Here is a 23,320-nt window from a genome sequence, read left to right on the forward strand (position 1 = left end):
ACAAAAAACAACTGGTCGAGCTTCGGCGTAAAACCGTACACAGAAAAATGAAAACAAACCAAATCATCTACTAAATTGTCATTGAAGTGGAGGCGGTCGGCGCCGGTCCACTCCGATGGTTGATCAAGAGAGGTGCTATAAAAGTTGCGGTCATAAAAGCGTGTCATAAATAGGCATTTTATTGCCGGTGTTAAAGCGACCGGCAAAAAAAATAAAACAGTTTCGCGCAATGGCTGATGGCGGCCGATTACCGAAACCCGATGGAGCAGAATTTCTTCCCGGAAAGTAAGGGCACAACGAGAGGACATTGTAATCTGCTAAAATCTTGTCGGATGACCCGCTTAAACCGAGTACTTTCATTCGAGTCAAGTGATTGTTCCTAACGAGCGACTGAAACGTGAAACTTTTCTTACTGGCTAATGATCAAACTTTCATCTACGCTAGCCGTAGTGACCCAATGAAAGAAAGAAACGAACGGCTGGAGCTCGGGTTTCCCACGCAAATTCATTTCCGCTAAAAGAGTTGCTTCGATTGACTGACCTCGGAGCTCATTTGCATACGTGCCTGGTCGGCACACGAACCAAACATGCGTAAAACAAATGACTATTGTCATGGATCATCGACGACCATCTGACGGTCGTTTCCTGTCTCTGAGCGTACGACATATTGATTTCAAAGAACTGTTTTACTCGTTGTGCTGTGATATACCGATGGGATATGGCCGGAATGACTGAAGAACCTGTAACCGGTGTGCAAGCGTTGCTGCACGTTGCGGTAATAGAGCCGTCTGATTGGAAACGGAAATGTTTAAGATAATTATTGTGATTTGTGCGTACTTTATTTGACAATTGACAGAAACCGTACTGGGAAAGAGGAGTTTGTAATAAATCAACTGGAAACTTAATTTATTATAATCAATGTATTTGCAATGTTTCGTACCCGTTGCTGTGATCGAATAGATGCAACATAATTCAGGAAAATTTAATTTATTCATACAAGCTCCAAAACATGAATGCATTTAAACTCAGGGATAAATCGTAAAGACTCACCGTCACGAGAAAAGTTTCATCCCATTATGTCCTATTTCGAAGGCCTACATTGACCGACAGTTAAGGAAGACACACAGAATAGGTTGTTGGCCTGTTCTTATTCCCACTACCATTTCCATATCCTTTCGAAGGACGCGCACTGTGTGCGAATAGCGGCGGAAGAGGGATGCCGAATGAAAAAAAATAGTTCCACATATTGGCCCTGCGTTGATTTCACCGGTAGTGATTGATGTTTTTTTTTCTTCAGTGTCACGTCCTTGTCAGGATGTTCGACAGGATGTATCAAGCCGATTCGATGATTGTATTCCGACTGGCAGAAGCGTAACAGATGGGAACACAATCCGATTATTGGACAGAGTTCATGATGTGCATTCTATAGGCTTGATAATGGAGTGCCTTTCCGATTTTTGTTACTGGGATTCCTGAAATGCCGGATTATTGCGGTAGGTCTACGTCTATGTCAGGTTTTGAACATCTACAAGTCGACCAATTTTAAATAAATTTTCGATAATTTTACCCCAACCGCATGAAAATATTCTCACGAACCGATTCGAATAAATAAAACTTTATATTTCAGAACATAAAATTGTATGTATGTATGTGTGAAGCCACCATCAGTTCAAAACATTACCAGTGTATGCGGATAGACTTACAGTAGATAAAACAATAACATAATATAGTATATTATGAAATAATATAATACAATACAATATAATGTAAAATAATTTTCGCACCCTCTCATTCTGCTACTAACGCAGAAGGCGATAGCACCCAGTCGACGCCGTTCTATTGACCAAATGTCATCACAGACACACGGGGAGGCATGAGATAGGAACTTGTGAAGACAGATCTCATCCACAAGTGATGCCACTTTTCCTGGAGATCAAATTGGTAGGCTAAACCTCCACTTATGCTCGTAAATTTACATTAAGCAAACAGTTTGGAATTCTAAACTATAAAAGCATGCTCCAAAAAATGAGCGATCAGTGACGATCAGTGCATGATTGCTTGTGTAATTTAGCATTCGAAACAAGCCTTTGAAAATTATGTCACAACTATTTAGAATTTTTTGATATCTCATCGGTTTGTGCAAAATGAACATGATTATATTTATCATATTCAATTTTCGTGTTCGACGCATCAGTACATCAGTAGTTTTTTTCAACGATATATTTGATAAGGCACACTGCTTTAGCTCTGAGATTCCGAGGACACATTAGTAGTTTATGTTGAACTGCCAATGCCATCTCGCGATACAAAATAAACTTCTTATGCACTGATGAATCGAAGACGATACACAAAAATGATTAAAAGTTTCTTAATTATTTTTCGTAAAAAACTGAAGATTTTGAAATAAATAATGCAAAACACGCGATTTTAATGAGATTCATCCGTACATCCTTAGGAAAGTCAAGTTCTTCGGATAAATCCACAGGACTGGCATCACTGCCCTTCACACGACCGGAGTTTGTGTTGAATCGATTTGTGATCCGTGCGTCTTAACGTCGTGAAGAAGGTTGCAGTACATGTAACCAGTACCCTTATAACCAATATCAAAAAGTATTCACAAGAAATTATTTTCGAAAATATATGTCATAGAAAACTGCAGGCTAAATATTCAATCCAAAATCAACAGACAAAAATTGTGTAGTCCTCTGTCAACAGTTTGAAGTACCCCATAGGGCTACTTGTAGTTTTCATGTAATTCGGAAAGGAAATTCAGACGTGGACAAAATTATTTTAATATAAATTTGTAAAAATTGATCCACTAATTGCAAATTTGTAGTACATATTTTTATATTTTATTCGCACCTTATCATTCTGAAATTCCGAATCCGGAATTGGAGTCCGAATATTGTTCGATAACCGCCTATAAGACCAATCAATTAAATTTAAGTTCGATAAAATAACATACATACATACATACATATAAACACTTACAAACTGAAGATGGTCGGGTACTATTTTCACAAAACCGAACCCGAGCCGTACCCGATCGAAGAAAAATAAATAAAAATAATATAATGAAAAACCCGATAATCGTCACCCGGCCCGTACTCTTCGGGTGCAAATACTGGAAACCCGGTCATCTGTTTTCTCAGCCTAACTATGAAGAATAAACATGTACACATACATTTTCTGCTCTCGACGAACTGAGTCGAAAGGAATATGGCCCAAACAAGAAATGTTTGGAAATTTTCTGAAACACGTATTCAATGATGCAAATATCTTTCGTGTAACTAATTCATTAGTCCATCTTCGCCGCGATATGCTTCTAATACTTACGGGACGGACGAACAACGTTGAACTATTCACTGCACGAAAGAGAGAAGGGTGAAAATGAATAAGCTATAATCGTAGAGAACCCGAATATACTAATACATTCTTCGCTGCTGGTATACGTTATGCATGTTCGTTTTATACATTCGTTCGTCATTCGTTCATTTACTTTACTCTTCGAATTGGTTCGAATAGCGTCACTGTGAGGATCTTTGGTTTCCATTCTTCGCGAAGATTTATTCATCTAATAAATTCATCATATCTCGTGAAGTAGCAGCAATGGGAGAGTGCTGCGATATGGTTCATCACATACACATAAGACTATGGTAATAATGAAGGGGGAAACGTCTTAATTTGCTTGTTTCAACGACAGCACGAACGATCATCGCGAATTAGGCTTTGACGATGATCGCTGTATGAATATTCGTTCCATATTCGCGGTTAGTCATTCGGGGGTATGTTCAATGCGAATAACAACTGCAAAGAATAGATCTTCGTGCGAGCAACGCAGCCGCGTCGGCTTCGTTCGCACCCGAATATACGGACAAGTCCGAATACCAGAACGATTATCGAACAAAAGCGAAGGGAAGCGAACGATGATCATTGGCGTTCGTTGCATTTTTTATATTCGAGCAACATTGCACGTATCTCAAAAACAGTTGACCCGATTGACTTGGCGTCTTCCGTTAAGATTCGGTAATTGCTTGGACTATATGGAAAAATTATATACTTTAAAAATGGTTTTTACTCTTTTGACATGTTGTTAATAATCAAAACAGTTAATCGCACTCTATGTCAAGATAGAAAACTAATGGACTAAAAGTTGTATTCTGTTGGAAATAGATATATTTTTGAAAACTTTTTTATATATTCTGTAATTATTTTCGGCCCAAGTTCCTTTTAGTGTTCACTGGATAAAAGCATATCATATTTATAATATCTTCTTTATTCTATTTCAAAACACGTTATTGACGACTTTAAGTCATCACGAATATTGAATAAATCACCGAAAATTACAGTTGCAAAACGAAAAACCGGAACTAATTGTGTGGAACACTTAAAATTGATCATTCGTTTCGTTGACTAGTCTTTTTAAATCGGTCACTGCGTATTTTACCACTATTCAGTGCAATCACCATCTGTAGCCACAGGAGAACATGTTTCATCATCTGTCAAATCCGCACTTCGGCATACCAAACCTTCAGCATTTAATCTAATCGGACCCAAACCGAAAATACGATTCCATTGAAAGTGCGTTGTGACTTTCCAGAGTCTATCGTTTTCAATCTGTTCCGTATGATGTTATTTAAATTGAATATTGTTGTACACCTTCCTACGATAGATTCGGTCCAACCGGCGAGGGAGTGTCCTCTTGGGAACCGGCCGATGAAACCACACAGACCCACAATAGTGCTCCCTCGTAAAAACCATTCTAGCATGTAGCTGCGATCGTTCACCGGCTAAATAATGTCAGTTTCTTATCTACGACCAATAACTCTCCACACGCCACTCCTCTGTCTTCGCGCTCGAAACGTTTCGTTTCTTTCCGTTTTTTTTGTTATTTTCGGAAACAGGAGACAACCACGACAGATGAATCAAACACAGTGTTAAATAGTAAACGCATCCGTTGTGATCCGGTTACCGTCAGCGGCGGAGGACCCCACAAGAATGCTTAGTCGTTATCACATGCGCTGCCGCGTTCGAACGAAGTGGCGGTCGGAACGGCTCGGCAGCAGAACGAAAAACGACGAAAATTTTCGAGAGCTAAACTGAGTGTAAAGTGAAACATTAATTTACGAACATTTATTTGTTTTTCGGAAGGCCCATGTGATGATACTGCTGCTTGATTATGGTGTTCACTCAAACCCAAACCCTAAATCGGATAGCGGTAAGCATTAATTACCGGCAGTTGGGTGTAAAATTTCCAGGTCTCTGATTAGCATTATGCGTGAAGAAAGTCGCCCGCCTCGATGCGGACCGGCGGTACGGTTAAAAAATTACGGTTACTTTTTTCCGGAATGTCACTTGCGGAAGTTTTGTGTGGGATCTGAGAAGGGTTAACTACGCAAAGGAACTGGTTTTAAGCTTTTATTTGGAGTTTGGGATATTGCCTATATCAGCTGGTGTACTGCTATTAGGGCTATTAGGGAAAAGTGGATAATCTCTAAATTTCAAAAGCTTGCGGTAATCCCAGATGAAAAACAGGATAGCTAAGTTTTTGTTTAAGGTCAAAATAAAGAAGGTTTATCATAAACTTTATAGTGAATTCTCTTATTACCAACGAATCTTTTCTGTTGAGTGTTAAAGAAATAACATGACAAGGATCAAAATTCCCACGAGTAATTAATTCACTGGAGATGCAACTTTGATCTACTACTGACTACTGGGTTTGGTATCCTCAACAATAATGTATCGGTCTCATTTAGGCTTCAAGAACCTGCATCTGTTTATATAGCAGAGCTAGCAGCAGTTCATTATAGCTTGAGTGTAATCGTCACATTATCTCCAAACCATAATTTTCTCTTCACAGATAGTCTGAGCGCAATTAAAGCTATTTGCTCAAACGCTGCTGGCAAAATGAATCGTTTTTCTTGGTCAATATAAAACAGTACCTGAACGACATATTGAATAATAATTATCAAGTCACTATAGTTTGGGTTCCAGCTCATTGCTCCATTCCAGGCAATGAGAGAGGCGATATTTTAGCCAAACGTGGTGCTATTGAGGGTGAAATTTATGAGAGACGCCAAAGGACACTTGCTAACAGGCAGGCTTCTTGGGATAAATAGGATCTAGGTCGGTGGATGCACTCAATTATTCCTAAAATATAGACAAAGGCATGGTCCAGGGGGCTGGATGTGAGTAGGGATATTATTGGTGTGATGTCCAGACTCATGTCCAATCACTGCACGTTAGACGCACATCTCCTTCTAATTGGACTCTCCGAGACTAATCACTGTAATTGTGGCGAAGATTATCGCGATATTGATCATGTCGTTTGAACATGCGTGGAGTGTGATGTCAAATCTCAACTAATAATTTCTTTGCGTACTCATGGTAGACTATCCAATGACCCAGTTCGAGACATTCTTGCTTGTCGTGACCTTCCATACATAAAACTTCTTTATCATTTAATAAAGACAATTAGAGTTTCAATTTAATAATTGACCCTTTTAACTGTTGATTTCAAATCAGTACAGGACCTTGGTCGGTCTCAAAGGAAGACAATTCGAATTTCCTAATCACTTTTATTTCGTTTGTGATAGAACATCATATTAAAAGATAAAGCATTTATGTGCACGAAAGCACCCATTAAAAATATAGTTTGAGCATAAAAAGTTCAGTTTGGAACCACAGCTGCAACTTTTGTGTGGGAATCTGAAAACCATCTTATAATCAATTCGGGCTTTATTAGAAATAATTCTCTTAATTTAGTCAGAACCTGGTCCTATGACTTTCGTACACCTATTCTGGCTTTCTTCAATTACTCAGAGACACGGCCCAATGCCCAAGTGAAGCAAGGAGCACAATATAAAATCGTTTGGTGATTGCGCATGAAACAGTCTCTTGTCGAATGATGACACAAGGGAAAGATTAACAATACAAATTTAATCATGATCATGCATGGACCTTCAAAGTGGGGTCGCGGGTAGGATCTAAAACTTTTGAAAATCATGAATTTTCTTCTTTGCATTTTCTCATAGTAAAAGATTTAAAAAATATTCTTTGAAATTTTTAAGTCTATCGGAACAAAACTTTGGATCTTATCATATCGTGAAGAAGCAAAATCTCGTGCGCACAGGCCCACGATTTCTTCTTCGATTGACTTAAAAACTTGACAAAATATTCTTGAAATGTTTTATTACATTATTATTGGAATAGGAAAAATATGATTTTTCGAAACGGGCCTAGAAAAATAAATTGTTGTCTTAGACAACACACTTTATACGTGTAAAATAGCAGACCTCAACGTTTTCGTTTTGTTACCTTGAGGAGGTTTAACATCTACAAAATGGCGGATTTTTCCTTGAAAAATCGTAGTTTTGATTTAAAACAACCACAAAGTTAAAAAAATTAATCACACCAAAAAAACCATACGTTGTAATTCATAAAAACCTAATTCGTCGAATGACGGAAAATTTCATTTGTATTGACTTAATGTTATATTAGCTTGAATTATATTGGTTTCGAGTGTAACTTGCATCATGCTAGCAGGTGCGACTGTATGAATTTAAATGCACATTTTACCAACCAAGCAGATGTATGCTTCTGTGGCTCAGTCGATTAACAGACGTACATGCGATGTAATGATTCTCGGTTCAAGTCGCGCGCCGGTTGCTATCAGTATTCTTATTTTATTTCAACGAATTTCATGTCATGGAGTTTTGGTCACAATATTAAATGTTCTTCTACGTGAATTTGCGTGAACTGCGACGCTCTATTTATGTGCATCTAATAAGATGTAAAATCACAGGAATTTTTTTAAGTGTGCAAAATCGTTGGGATCTAGAAAAACATCTACTATAACTATACCGCTTTGATTTGTTGACTTCTGATAAAACATTGGAATGCATTTTTTGAACGGTAGCTCTAAGTAAGCAAGTGATTTATCAACTGGAAAGCATCGCTCTGATTGGTCAGTCAATGCTAAAGCGAAACTGTGGAGGCACGCGATTTAATAAATTATTTCTATAGCTTTAGTCTCACATTAAACATGTCAGAGCAAAGTTGCTGCTAAATAGCAATGTTCTCACGAAGCGGTAAAAACAATTCGTAGCTTCAACTGGTTTGCTTTGATCTTAAGTGTCATGCGAGTTCATGTTCGGGGTTCGCGTGTTCGAGATTGGTTCCTAATATAGATCAATCTAAGGAGACTCTTGTGCAATTTCGCATTCAAAAGTATGCCGATTGGTTAAACTGTTTGATTGAAAATATCGATTATTAGAAATTTTGGTTCCCTTGTTCCACATAAATAGGTCGAACAACCCCTTGGGGCTGATCCTTGTAGTTTTTATTGGTTTCTGGTATAATTTATTTCATTATGGATTAAAATATGTTCGATAAGAATATGAAGTAATTTTATAAACATGAGAAATGAGAGAAAAGTGTGTCAGTCATCCAATAATGTCTCTGAAAGTATCCACCCTTTCTTTTTTTTCGAATGATTTTTTGTCGGTATAAAGGTGTCGGCAAACCAAAGTCCTTGTATATTATGTATTTCTTTTGTGGAAGATCAAGCAATACGGAATTTTCGTTTTCGCGTAAGACTACGGAGTAGTACTAAACAAGGTCATGTTTTGAAAATCATTTACACTGAAGTCTTTTTTATGCGAGTTTACGTACATAAAAAAACTGCATAAAAAACCGCATAACTCCGAAAATTCGCATGAAAAAACCGCATTACTCTGAAACTTCGCATAAAAAAAACCGCACAACTCTGAAACTTCGCATAAAAAAAAAACCGAATAGCTCTGAAAATTCGCATAAAAAAAGACCTTAGTGTATTATTATTTTTCAACGACCGGTAAATACGGTGTCAAATTTTCCTTTGAAGGAAATCTCCATCAGTTTGGTGTGCTGCCGATGAGAAAACAATTTCTCTATTACATTTTCTTATTAATCAATATTCAATTTAGATCGTGAACGATAAATCGAAAGATCTAGGTCATCTGTCTAGGACTGATCACAAATAGATAATTTGATCTGGAAGAATTTGTTTCATAATTTTTATGTGCATATTTGAGAAAACGGAACTAAATCATTTCGCTGCAAGACGGTTTACCGAGCAACGTTCGGCCTATTTTCCTAAAAAATAAACTAAGAAATCTTTACTATTAAAAGTTTGTTTGGACATCAACTTACAAGATCTTCAAATGAAACGGATGGTGGGTAATGTCACATACATAACCGAAGAACGATTCACGAATAAAAAGTACAGGTGTGTAATGTCAGAGACATAACTGGATATCGTGAATACGAAAGCAACTGATATGTTCCTTAACACTCCCGAATATCAATTAGTTGATCGATTGTGTGAATTGTGCAAGCTTTCCTCTTTTTCACTACTAGAATTTGAAACGATAATCCTAAACAAGTACATATTAGTTACATTAAACATTCTGACACACAATTAAATATTACGAAATAACCAGTCTACTTCTTTATGATAAAATAATGGTGGTTCTGAAAAAAAACCTTTCATTAATGGCTTCTGAGTCGCTGCTATGCATTTTATATAGTAAATCAGCAGAAAGTTCTACTACAAACTACAAGTGGTTGAAAAATGGGCCGATACCGATAGCTTGTAGAATATGTTGTACATCAAAAGAGATTCGTGGTAAAGTTCTGCCCATTCTCGTTCAGGACAAAAGAATCGATTTGAAGAATTCTGGAATTAGGACCTGAGCTCAAGAACTAGATTCAGAACTTAGAACAGATTCAGAATTCAGTTGGATTTTAGTAGACTACAATTTCGAACCTCAGTTCCGGAATATTTTTCCAGAATCCAGCTCAGAGCGTTTGAGGTTTTAACCACGCAAAAGGTGCACTCTCCTTCGCTGCTGTTTGATGAAATCGCTCCCTCGACGATAGGAAAGCAAATTATAAATCATTCTCACGACGTCTGCTTCCATCCAACACACAAGAAGAAATTATCGATTTTCGGCCACGGTTCCCCTTTTATACGCATTCAGATGAAGATATGTGCCTGACTACCTCAAAATCGTCGTCCTTGCGCGAAAAAAACAAGCAAAAGTAAAGAGTTTTCCGAGTTGTTTTCAAAGTTTTGGAAAACTTCATTTTTTAGTTGTTTGTGATTATCTCACACTGTTCAAAATATTATCATGAATTCCTGATCATATTTTTGATGAAATGGTGAAAGAATTATGTTGCTGCCGTTAATACAAGTCGAGATATTCACGATTAAGTTTTGCCCATTCTTCCATATGGCTAATTTTGAAAAGGCACCCCATAGTAAAGTAAGTCGTATTCACGACAAAATGAACAAACACTTCCGAATATAAATAATCGTTTGTATTAGTTGATTTGTGAATTTTGCAACTTCCAGAATTCTGTACATACACATACAAGCGTAACAAATGCAACGAACAATGTTGTAGTTATATAGGGAAATTTCGCATAATCATCTGGGAATATTCTAATGGTTTCAAAGCGAACAGATTTGAGGAATTTGTTCGATGTTTACAACCGTTGAGTACTTTTTGTCATCATTTATTTATCTCCACCAGAATCAAAACTCTGGAGCAAGATTCAGGAACTAAAACCGAATTCTTGATTCAGCTCCCGAGTTCAAGTTCGGAGATCAGATCTAAAATTTAGTTTCAGCATTCAGATCTAAAAATATTATCCTTAATTTTGTTCCAGAATCATGAAGTTGAAATCCGAATTCCGAATATAAAATAAGGAACTAAATTTACTTCCAAAATCTAGTCATGAAATCAGTTCCAGATCCTAGGTTCCAGAATAAGGATTTAGTTCCAGAGTCATAGTTTTGATTACTGAATCTGTTAACAGAAACTGACCACTGAAACTAAGTTCTAAACCTAAAATTAAGTTCTGAATACAGGTTCTAAATTCAGTTCCAGAATCCAATTCAAAATTCACTTCCTGAATCCTGATCCAGTATTCGAAAGTAGTATGGGCATATTGATAATATGTTGTTGTTACTATTGGTAAAAGACGACTGCTCGTCACGCCATCCGGAAAGCGAATGAAAGCGCGACCTGAGCGTTGTTGTTTGTGGAAGGTCCTCACCAAGAAATCCAGTTGCGTCCAAAGCTTAAGAAGAAATGATTGATTTTTGACTATGAGACTGATATGTGCCTGACTACCTCAAAACCGTCGTCCCAGGTACGAGAAAGACAAGCAAGTGTGATAAGTTTTCCTAATTGTTTCCAATAAATAAGCAAACTTAAAATATATGAGTTATTATAACAGTTTTCTCACACTGTAAGGAAATTTATTCTTTAATACCTGATCATATTTCTGATGCCATGGAGCAAGAATTATGTTGTTGCATTTAGCACAACTCGAGATATTCACGATTAAGTTCTACCCATTCTCCCATAGGGCGAATTTTGAAAAAGCGTCCCATAGTTCAAGAAGACGTATTCACGTCAAAATGGTTCATGAACCAATTTAGAAGATTCATTACGTTTTTGCATAACTCCAAATAAATCTATGCTCACGACTCAGCTATCTATGAAAAAATAAGTTAATTTTGAAGATTTTGGCTACTATTTCCGGTACTACCAGAACTGGGATCTAAAGATTGATATAACCGAATTCGGTTAGTTTAGACATGGACTAATATAAACTTCGAATTGAAACAAATTTTACCCAAATTTGGAAAAATCTTTCGTTTTCTCCATTTTCGCTATAAAAAATAATAGGAACATGAGATCTTTCATTTGAATCTAAGTTTGGGAAAATCGGTTAGTCCATGATATCGGAATGAGTTCAATTTTGAACATTATTTCCGGTACGTCCGGAATCGAAATCCGCAGTGCAGAAAGCGTTCGTTTCGCAAGGATCCCCTGACTTTGGCACTTTGAATTAAAAATTTCATCGAAGTCAGTCTTCCGTCGGGAAAACTCTAATATCGCGATGAGTGCCATTTACGCAAAGCGCTGCAAGGTCGTATTCCTCTGCACACACCCTAAAGAACCAAGAATGAACTATGTAGTGGCAGCTAAATACATTTAAAAGGCGGTATCGTTTTTCAAGAAGTGAATCGTTGATCTTCCAAATCGTGGTTCGGTAGGTAAAGTGACCTAAAAAGGATGAAAAACGACTTGTTTTCGCTTTGTTTTCGCGAAATCCTGACTTGTCCATACGTCAAAATCTACCAAAATTATTGTAATCCATAAGGAAGATCTATTACTGACTGCCGAAAAACCTTTTGTCAGAAAAAAACAAGACCTGTTTCTTGCAAAAAAATAATTATCCCAAACACCGGAGCTGGCTCTGTACTGAATGGAAATGGGAAAAATGCATAGTGATACTTGATTGACCTTTGCAATTGCCTGATGCAAATTCTATCGAAAACGTCTGAGCCTACATCGAACAGAACCTTCTTAGATAACGTGTTCAAACTTTGAAGCGACTCTCGACTCATTCGAAATGCGCTTCCTCTCGAATATACCGACGATTTAGTGGAAAATATGGGGATGCCAGCAATATTTGTAATGATGATGATGGCTTGACTCTCTATTCAACTGGAAGTGCGTATTCTTAGAATGTTTTAATGTATGTTAAAAGCTATTATTAAATACACTTTTTCAAAATCATGCTGCACACGCTTTTACTTAACAAAATGTTAACTCCATACATTAAGCAAAACATTTGAATTGCACGATTGTAAATAGGATTTATAATAAAACGGGGGCTTCGACTTTTACAATGTTAACCTTATACTAGAACATAAAATCTGAAATCTGAAGAAATAAGTATAAAGGAAAGTACCCGTAGTTTACAGAAATCCTCGGATGTCGGACTCGTTTATTCATCGTTTTTTTCAACCGTCTTCCATAGTGCATTTTTCTCGAGTTCTTAAACGCAAGCAACGGAAAAACCTCAAGCATCGTTCCTCATTAGCAGCATAAACTTGCAAAGTTGAATGCAGCGCCGCTCATTAAAAACGCATTTCTACTCCGTAGATTTTTCAGCGATGAAAAGATCTTTTCACTGCAACGGCGCTGCAAAATTCGCATTAATTACTAAGAAGGTTGAGGAATAAACCGCAGTTTCAACAGCATCTCCGGGTATTTTCTCACCAGGATGCACTCTGGAGAATTCCATTTCAAACGTGCGGTAAGGAGCACCTGAAAACAGCCGGTACGACCTTCACGCTGTACAGGGTTCGGAGTCGAAACGGTTGTTCAACTTTTGTGCAGTTCAGTACAATACAGTGAATTTAAAAAAATGAGTCTGCCAGTCTACAGAAATCTAAAGTTTCCAAAAATGCATAAAAAAATAACACAAAATATACAAACTATTCAGGTTCATAAAACTCAGCTCAGTTTATCCATTGCCTCTTCTATGCCGCCACGTTCGAAGGATTATTTATTTTCACTTCCGATTAACTGCCTTTGCCCCTTCGCACTGCCAGAACCACCAGCGGTAGCATCCGCAAGGGACAAACTACCTATCTGAACGACGAACTTTGTTTTCTTTGTAGCTCCAGTTTGGAGTTTGAGGTCAGTCGAAACGGAACTTAGACCATACGAAGAATTCGGTTTACACTTGAACGCCACTTTTTTCCCCTGTATAGCACCGAATAGGTGGGTTGTTGCTGCTGCTTCCAATAAAAACCGACCAACTATCCTGTGCCATAATAATATTCTGTAAAACCACTTTTTACGGTTCAAATACTCCTCCGACTGTGTTGTTATTTTTCGGGGTAACCGAAAGCCGGACAGAAGAAGTGAGAGTAGCTGATGCAGCATGTGTATGGGATGTTGTTTTCTTTTTTGCGCTCTTCACACCGGGAATTTATTTTCCAAACACAAAGACACATGGTTTAACGGGGTGCTGCGCGGTGAGCTGATTGTCGAAGGGCGCTGCGACTGCATTTCTTTCGGTTCGAAAAACTCGTCGTCGGTACTGAAAGTGAATCTGACAAAAGCAGTGATGCTAACCGTGTTCCTTTTTTAGGTAATGACAATTCCGTATTCTTTCTGAGCGTTATTGCTTGGTTCGGAACTTAAATGGCAAACAATTTAAAACAGTGTTATATTTTCAGAAAATTATTATGACATGCCGGCACGTAAACAGGTTACCACATCGAAACGGTGCCGCTTGCTGGCAACACTGCTGGTGAGCGCAAACAACTCTACACCAGCGGTTCCGAAAAAATAATCGAATAAAAAAAAAACAACCACAGTGCCGGAGCAAACAAATAAATATTGTTGAAAAATCGAGTACTTTTGTCGAGGGCTCCATTCAATGCCACGCCGCCGTGTTGGTTTTCCGTACGGTTGGTTGCTTCGGAACAGACGGTGAAGTGGAAAAATGTTATTTTTCTACGCGCTCCGTCGGACAGTGTGTTTATGAACATGTTTCCTCCTTTATGTTCCAACGGTATTTTTATCACGAAATAATTATCACTTTTACACTTGTCACCCTGGTCGCAATCGCAGTCGAAGGTCTGTAAGGTTTGTTTTTTTTTCTTTCTTCTTCTTCTCCCTATTGCTTTTCTCACTTTTCAGCTCCGTTGGTTCCGAACCCAATGCCCAGCGATGGCAGCGGGCGGATATCTTGGCTGGATTCTGGCCAGTGCTGTCAACGGGTGCTGTGTTGAGCAAGAAAGAAGGAGGTGTTGATTTTATTATCTCAACCCCGAAACTAACCGATCCGGAAAAACGAACAGCATGAGGTAAATAAACCCTTTTCGAAAGGAAACAGCAGCTAAAATATAAACGGATTTCTGTTGATTCACTCCACCGTCACCACCGCGCCACCAGCGCTTACACAAGCCACTGAAAACACAAAACACAAGAACAAAGTCCGGAATCCAGATAATCGAGCGGATAGATTTATGAGATCCCGTAATCGGAGGTGATGCGTGACCATTAATCAAATCGGTAATTAGAAGGTCTTTGTCGGTATTACCCAGGATTCCCCATCGGCACCCCTTCCATAATTGGGATGGTTGAGGGTAAAACTCCGAACAGTAAAAAATAGTAACTGAAGCTCGAACTAACCTTTTCTTTCGTCCGACGAATCCTTCACGGTCTGCAGCATGAAGGCCGAATTCTTCCGGACTGGTGGCTAATCATCTGGAAAGATACAGGAGACCAAAAAGGGTTGGAATTAATTAAAACATCGCTCAAGCTCAAGTGTAATCTCATTCTTTCATGTAGCAGCTAATGGTGAGCGGGGAGAGGTGCATTCGGAGTGCTGCTGAATAAGCAGATTTTTGATAGGCTGCTTTTTTATGTATAATCTCGACTCCAGGTACCGGTTTGCTCGCATTGAGCCGCAGGTGTAGTAGAATATTTACCTCCGACTATTCGAGAGAGGGGTTAATTGAGCAGAAGTAATTGGTCGTTTTTGTCGACAGCTTGATACAATGATTGATGACGAGGCAAGTTTCAGTAGAGCCTAACAACAGATGACTGAATCTGCTAAGTCGAAGTTTTATTCGATTCTGTAGTGGAATTTTAGCATCTGGCAGATAATAACAATATTGCAACACATATATTCCGTAATCAGGCTAGAGCAAATCAATCGCAAAATTCTGAGAACCAAAAAACTAAAATTATAAAAAAATTTGATCTGTCAGAATTATTAATTATTATTGTTACCTTCCTTATAAAAAAAACAAAAACACTCAATAGCAGAAAGCTGTATGTGCTTCAAATACAGATTTATGAATATTCAATCCTGCTATAAAATATAAAAAACAACGTTCAGATAATTGACTCGTTAAGCTTAACCAACTTCAAAGGCATTCTAACAAAGCTTCTAGGTAATTAGCTTCTCCCATTTATCTGAAAAACCAATTTTATGTTACTATTTCAGAGGTTTCGGATACAAGAGACGTCACACGTCACACGTCACTAGTCACATGTCACACGTCACACGTCACACGTCACACGTCACACGTCACACGTCACACGTCACACGTCACACGTCACACGTCACACGTCACACGTCACACGTCACACGTCACACGTCACACGTCACACGTCACACGTCACACGTCACACGTCACACGTCGCACGTCACACGTCACACGTCACACGTCACATGTCACATGTCACATGTCACATGTCACATGTCACATGTCACATGTCACATGTCACATGTCACATGTCACATGTCACATGTCACATGTCACATGTCACATGTCACATGTCACATGTCACATGTCACATGTCACATGTCACATGTCACATGTCACATGTCACATGTCACATGTCACATGTCACATGTCACATGTCACATGTCACATGTCACATGTCACATGTCACATGTCACATGTCACATGTCACACGTCACATGTCACATGTCACATGTCACATGTCACATGTCACATGTCACATGTCACATGTCACATGTCACATGTCACATGTCACATGTCACATGTCACATGTCACATGTCACATGTCACACGTCACACGTCACACGTCACACGTCACACGTCACACGTCACACGTCACACGTCACACGTCACACGTCACACGTCACACGTCACACGTCACACGTCACACGTCACACGTCACACGTCACACGTCACACGTCACACGTCACACGTCACATGTCACATGTCACATGTCACATGTCACATGTCACATGTCACATGTCACATGTCACATGTCACATGTCACATGTCACATGTCACATGTCACATGTCACATGTCACATGTCACATGTCACATGTCACATGTCACATGTCACATGTCACATGTCACATGTCACATGTCACATGTCACATGTCACATGTCACATGTCACATGTCACATGTCACATGTCACATGTCACATGTCACATGTCACATGTCACATGTCACATGTCACATGTCACATGTCACATGTCACATGTCACATGTCACATGTCACATGTCACATGTCACATGTCACATGTCACATGTCACATGTCACATGTCACATGTCACATGTCACATGTCACATGTCACACGTCACACGTCACATGTCACATGTCACATGTCACATGTCACATGTCACATGTCACATGTCACATGTCACATGTCACATGTCACATGTCACACGTCACATGTCACATGTCACATGTCACATGTCACATGTCACATGTCACATGTCACATGTCACATGTCACATGTCACATGTCACATGTCACATGTCACATGTCACATGTCACATGTCACATGTCACATGTCACATGTCACATGTCACATGTCACATATCACATGACAGCAAATGTGAGTCACATTACTGTACATAACCACATCTAAAAAAAAAGATGTACACCAAAACCACAATCTACGCGCCTTATATATGTATATATGTATACATATATGCACGTATATGTGTATGTATATGTATAGATTCATACATATTCATAAACACATTAACTCAACCGATTTATGTATGTATAAATATATACAGATATATGTACATGTTCGTACGTATATGAATACATATATACATATATAAGGCGCGTAAATTGAGGGTTTGGTGTACAGGCTCTTAAAATTCACGACGAAAAAAACTGTAGCATGTTTAGGTTGACTAATGTTTTATCGCAACATCCGTTATCTAAAAATCTAACTACACTGAAGTCTTTTTTTACGCGAATTTATTTACCGCATAAAAAAACGCATAAAAAACACCGCATAGTTCTGAAAATTCGCTTAAAAAAACCGCATAACTCTGAAAATTCACATAAAAAAACCGCATAACTCTGAAACTTCGCATAAAAAAAACCGCCTAACTCTTAAAATTCGCATAAAAAAAGCCACGTAAAAAAAGACCTTAGTGTATTTATTCTCGAAAAAATCTCGTTTAGTTTCAAACTCTCAAAAAGGTCTTAATCATGAGGTCATTCGTCTTGTACCTACACAGAAAGAAAAGATGAAACTTACACGACATGTAAACCGATAGTACTATGAAATAGACATCAGTTGAAACGAAAATCTGATTTAAAACCATGATTGATGTAAAATTACATTAAAATTCATTTAGTTTTTCATTGAACAAGACTGTATATTTACAAACCGCTTTGTTTTGTAATGTAGATTTCCATTTAATTGCCTGCTCCAAATATGTGCATGAAAATAAATGTAAAATCACAAAATATTTTCATTTGTGTATAAACATCATTTCGATTCCATATTCGGGGTTTGGGCGCAAGACACATGCCGTTTTTCATTGAAAAACACTGGTGGCGTGGATTGCTCGGATTTTGCACATTCGAGCAGAAATGCAATATTTTGACGGTGTTTCATTGCCATTTCCGCTCGAAAGTGCAAAACCAGAGCAATCCACGCCACCAGTGTTTTTCAATGAAAAACGCCAACAGGTTGGCTGCATCTTGTCCATAACATGCTCGCTCCCGAAAGCAAAGAGGGTAGATGAAATGAACAAGAGAACTTCGATTCTAAGTAACTCAACATGATCTTTGCTGAGAATCGATTGTGAATCCATTGACATTAAGAAATTATTTTCACGAAACGTAGTGTCTATATGATATAAATAATGTTGTGCAAATTAAAAGATAATTCTCGCACTGGATCGCTTACTAAGTCACATCTCAACTTATCAACTTCACGACCACCGACGCAGTCCAAGATTAGTTTCTAAATTTAACTGTTAAATCATTAATACTTCCCCCAAGCACCATTTCGTCCATCAATCCTAATCGTTTCGAATTTACGAACCACACTGCCCTTGTTCTAAATTCCTTCCCAGTCCGGTCCCATAAAAGCGGAAGATACCAATTTAAATCGACAAATCATGATGATGTTCGCCGGACCATGGAAGCCACATTCTTCCCAATTTCTCTTGAGTTGAGCTTTCCATCGACTAACCAGGGAACCCACATCTAACGAAACAGCGAGTTCTACATGGCTATTCATCTAAACAAGAGTGGCACGTCAATCAACAGCCTCGCATGTTTACGAGCTGCTCACGCGACACCATGCACCGGCACTGTTCCCATTTCGGTAATCAGTCGATCCGGGTTCCGCAGAGGGATCATTAATTATCCTTCTCGCTCGGGTGCACCCGAGCCAGAGCGAAACTTCAGCGGTAATATTTTAGACCGGCGGCGGCGGCAGCGGCGCCAACCCACAAAAACTCACTCAGCATCACCGAGTTCTCATGCAAGCGAAGAAGATATAAGTGTTTAATTTTCTGTCGGTTCTTTCATCGGGATCCCCTCGTGCACCGCTCACCGTTAGCTAGATTTTGATGGAATGTTTATCGAATCGAAAATTAGTTTCGAACTCAGCACGTCTTGCCACAATGCGAGAACTAATTGCCCTCGGGTTACACCTGCCCGCCCGCCTTTGCACGACGGTATGCAAACGAGTCTTCTATGGTAGGTCTTCTAGGCAGCGTAGGAAATTACGGAAAACTGGCCCTCATTACAAACACCCATATACACAGGGGGCACGGTGAAGTCTAACGAATTCTCCATTCGATTGTTGCCTGTTTTGTACAATAGGATAGGAATGGTGAAAAAAAAATCGCTGACAGCTGAAGTTTGAAATGCCGTGAAGGTGCTAGAATCGGGGAAAGGAAGATTATACGAAGGAAAGAATACAAAGGCGATGACCAGTAGGCTGTTGGCGATTACATTGTGCGATGGGGATCTTGCTAGCACTGAATTTTGTAATTGACTTTCGTTTTTTCTATCTAAGATCTGAAATTTTGTGCGTTCTTTCTTGCAACACCTCGCAGGTAATATTTTCAAGTTAGTTAGCATTTGTACAGGTCTTTCAGGTCTCAACTAATCATTAGTTCAAGCATTCTAATAATGCAAAATACTTTTTACCGTGTCGTTCAGAAAGAAATGTACTCCTGGCTGGGCCCCCCTTGATTTGCTATGGTTTGAAGTCTCCCGCTGACACGACGCCACCGAAATTAATTGGAACGGGCTGCGGATTACGATAAGCCATCTCCTGACTGCACTGCGGCGGTGGCGGCGAGCAGCGGCCACTTGGTTGTTAGTGACGAAAGGTCAACATCCCGACTCTACCTCGCTAACCAGCAGCCTAATGGATTATCGCGTTTTATTTCCAAGATCCCAGCCGTGGTCAGCGCGCGGGGTATCGTCGTTATCGTCATCTTCCTCATCACTATCATCATCAGGCAGTTGGGTGCGATAAAAGCACGAAAAAATACAAAAATACGACTATCCGCAAAATAATGCTTTTTTTCTGCCTCCTTCCGGCCAGCCTGTGTCTTTTTCAGCTTTAGTCCTTAACCGTGGAGAATTCAGCGGAAAAAGAAGTTATTCAATTTAACAAGAAAATTTACTTACCTCCAATCTAATTTCAATGAATAATAAGCGACTATGTCTTGGGATTTCTTTCTTTGCTTGATTCGCGTCGTTCTTTTTTTCCCTTCTCGCTTTTCATTGCTTTTGGGGCGGTCTGGTGCTTTGCTCCCCGGCCCCCAACCACCAGTTTTTTTCCCTGATGTAAGTGGTCCGCCAGCAAAGCCTCTACCTTCACCGAAGGTTTCTTTCGCTCTTGTTTATTTAGTCCATATTTCGTTTATCTTATCTAAATATTGTTTCTTAATAAAGAGTTATTTTATTCCTGCGGCAGTTAGTCCGACCTGCAGTCAGACGGACAAGGCAAAAAATAGGCCCTCGCTTAGAGGACCTGCGTTTTCGGTCGACTTCACGAGGCATTGGTTGCGCTCTGTGCCGTTCTGGTTTAGACGTTTAGTTCAGTTCAATTCTTTGTTCGAGTCGAACGTTGGAACGACTGCAAACTTTGACGCTTGCTTTGACTATTGTGCGATCAAGTTTACTTACATCGGTTGAGTTGGGGAATTATTGATCACTCTAGGAATTTCGCTGATAGCGAGCACTGACGAAAGAAGTTATTTATGTAGTATTTCATTGGAAAACACTAGTGGCGTCGATCTCTACTACTCGATTTTACTCATTCGAACAGTGTAGTCTAGCGACGGTGTTTTCTAAAGATAAATTCAATATTAGAATACCCCATACGATTCATTGAAAAATGTTGGGTCAGTAATCGTTAACTAGCAAACGCAGGAATAGTGTAATTGGGTGAGACAATAACAAGCTAAATAAATTTTAATATTTTTTTACTTTCTTATTTTAAGAATCACTGGACATGCAGAAAAGTTCTTCAATATCGTTCATACTGCAACTTGATATTTCTTTAAACAAAAACAAACATTTGTCATAATTACGATGCATGTGGCAATCAGACGCTTGTTGTTTTGTTTCAAATGATGACTGAACTGAAACTGACAATGATTCGAGTTAATCGAGCAGTCCTATTCAAATGATACATGAGAAGTCGCAGACCACTCTATCTTGAGTTTAACAGGAAGGGAAAAGTGTTAATGAAGGGAGCCACGCAAATTCGCTTTTTTTATATGTTCTTATCCCGAGTCAAAGGAAAACCATTTGTAGTCTATTTAACAGGACAATAATCGGGTTTTTGCTCTTCTTTGTCGAATCGATCGGCTAAGAAGCATTTGTTTCTTTTTCTTTTTTGTATTTTTTGTTATTGTAATAGGGTAACATTTCCCCCATTAATCTCAACATCAGTAGTCACCTAATATACGAAAACCATTAGTTGAAAAGAGATCTACTGTCTCTGTTCGATAGACTTACTTAAGGGTTAAATGGAAATGAAAGGTACAGCACGATTACATTAAAAATGAAATAATTCTAAGGTATCCATAATAAATACAAAAATAAAGATGATAGTGGATGCACTAAACAGCGACAAATTACAAACTTACTCTAATTTTTCATTTCAAAATTTTTGAAAATATCATTTAAATGAAAGTCAAATATGATGATTTCAAAGTTACTTAACAGACCAATATAAATCTGGACAAAAGAAACGATTTTATATCAGAATAATTTTCAAGACAGAGAATGTACAAACTTATTCATTTTATAAACAGCGATTAGAGAAGATTTTATAAATTTTATGATAAGACCCTTGTTGTTTTGATGTAAATGATAATTTAACGAAAACTGGCGTTGACTAGAGTTTAGTGAGGATTAAAATGATGCATGTAAAATCTCAGATCAGCTTATCTTGAGTTTATCTCTAATACTGTATTATATTGAATCTGATAATTCTATATATATATATATATATATATATATATATATATATATATATATATATATATGTGAGCCTGTGCAACTTATTCGTACTAAGCTCCGAATTTTTTGAAGCGTTTCCTGGTGGGACAACAGCTTGTTCAAATCGATACTGCATAACGATTTGCATTGCTTTTTTTTTTGTTACACTTAGTCTGGATGCTAAATGAATTTCCAACTATGCAATTAGGTCACATAATTATTGTTTAGTTTAATAATAGGGCTCAAGGAATTATGCTGAAAGATAGTTCATTGTATTAATGAAAAACAAGAACCTATAATTATCATCATAACAAATCACCGAGATACAAGCGCTTCAAATTAGGTTCGAAAAATATATCACCGATAGTTCTAAGTTGGCCTGCTAGTTACCGGAGAATCAAGATAAGCCATGGGTAAACTAAAGCAGAAATGTATTCGGGTATATATTTATAGATTCCCTTTTGTGCTATAGTTCATACTGCGCAAATCGGACGAGAGTTTGACATCATTCACTGCGACTGTCATTGGCTCGTGAAAACATAGGTCAACTCAATCCAATTTTTCAATAGTATGCAATTGAAATACTTAAATGGCGTTACCGCATAAGTTTCAGTTAAATATTTTCGAATCGATTGATAGTTAAATTATTTAAATTCATCAACAAATGGCTGAGTTATAAACGTTCAAAATTATGACAGAAAAAGGTGTGCTTTTTTTTTAATTTGACACCCAGCCTCGTACAGTGAAGAGTTAGCAAAAGGACACTGGACGAGCTACTTGTTTCATTCACAGTCAAGCATCAACTGAAATCAAGAAATGATTTGCACCATATATTTATAGATTCCTCTTCACACTACGAAGGATGTGTTTTTATGCATGACGCAAAGCCTCCTATGCCGAACACGAAAATAACGTCAATTTGGTCAGCTGGGATTGATGGATGAAAACATAGGTCAATTCTAACCATTTTTTCAATAGTATGCTATTGAAATACTGAAAAGACGTTGTCATACATGTTTAAGTTAAAAGTTTCCGATTCGATTGGTTGTTAAGTTATGTCAATCCATCAACAAATGACTGATTTATTAACGTTCAAAATTATAACTCAAAAAGGTTACGCGGCTATTTTTGAAACTTTTAAATGACACCCGGCCCCGTATAGTGAAGAGTAAGGCATT

General features: G+C 38.3%; 1 protein-coding gene across 2 annotated transcripts in view; it reads right to left on the reverse strand.

The window, feature by feature from the left end:
• LOC131435037 (leucine-rich repeat neuronal protein 3-like) overlaps window positions 1-23,320 on the reverse strand; it is a 584,845-nt gene that overhangs the window by 345,842 nt on the left and 215,683 nt on the right. For both annotated transcript variants that reach the window (XM_058602505.1, XM_058602504.1), the window contains exon 2: window positions 15,053-15,127. The gene's annotated coding sequence lies outside the window, so the exon portion shown is untranslated. The remainder of the gene's footprint in view (window positions 1-15,052; window positions 15,128-23,320) is intronic.

This window comes from Malaya genurostris, chromosome 3 (genome assembly GCF_030247185.1).
Source record: "Malaya genurostris strain Urasoe2022 chromosome 3, Malgen_1.1, whole genome shotgun sequence".
In the NCBI taxonomy this organism is placed as follows: Eukaryota; Metazoa; Arthropoda; class Insecta; order Diptera; family Culicidae; genus Malaya; species Malaya genurostris.